This window comes from Rhinopithecus bieti, unplaced genomic scaffold (assembly GCF_001698545.2).
Source record: "Rhinopithecus bieti isolate Rb0 unplaced genomic scaffold, ASM169854v2 scaffold_36517, whole genome shotgun sequence".
Classification (NCBI taxonomy): Eukaryota; Metazoa; Chordata; class Mammalia; order Primates; family Cercopithecidae; genus Rhinopithecus; species Rhinopithecus bieti.
The window spans coordinates 2027049-2027476 of NW_016816437.1; positions in this window are offsets into that span (position 1 = coordinate 2027049).

Consider the following 428-nt stretch of genomic DNA (forward strand, 5'->3'; position numbering starts at 1 on the left):
AATGATATATATTTATATTTCATATATATATTTCCTATATATATATAGGGAAAAAATGCTCATCATCACTAATCTTCAGAGAAAAGTAAATTAAAAACCACAGTGAGATACCATCTCACTCAAGTCAGAATGGCTATTATAAAAAGTCAAAAAATAACAGATGGTGATGAGGCTATGGAGAAAAGGGAACACTTAGGCATTGTTGGTGAGAAGGCAACATAGTTCAGCCCTGTGGAAAACAGTATGGAGAGTTCTCAAATAATTAAAAATGGAACGACGATATGACCCACGATTCCTATTCCTGCGTATATGCCCATAGGAATACAGACCGTTCCATCAAAAAGACACATGCACTCACATGTTCATTGTAGCACCATATACCATAGCAAAGACATGGAATCAACCTAAGTGCCTATTGGTGGTTGATT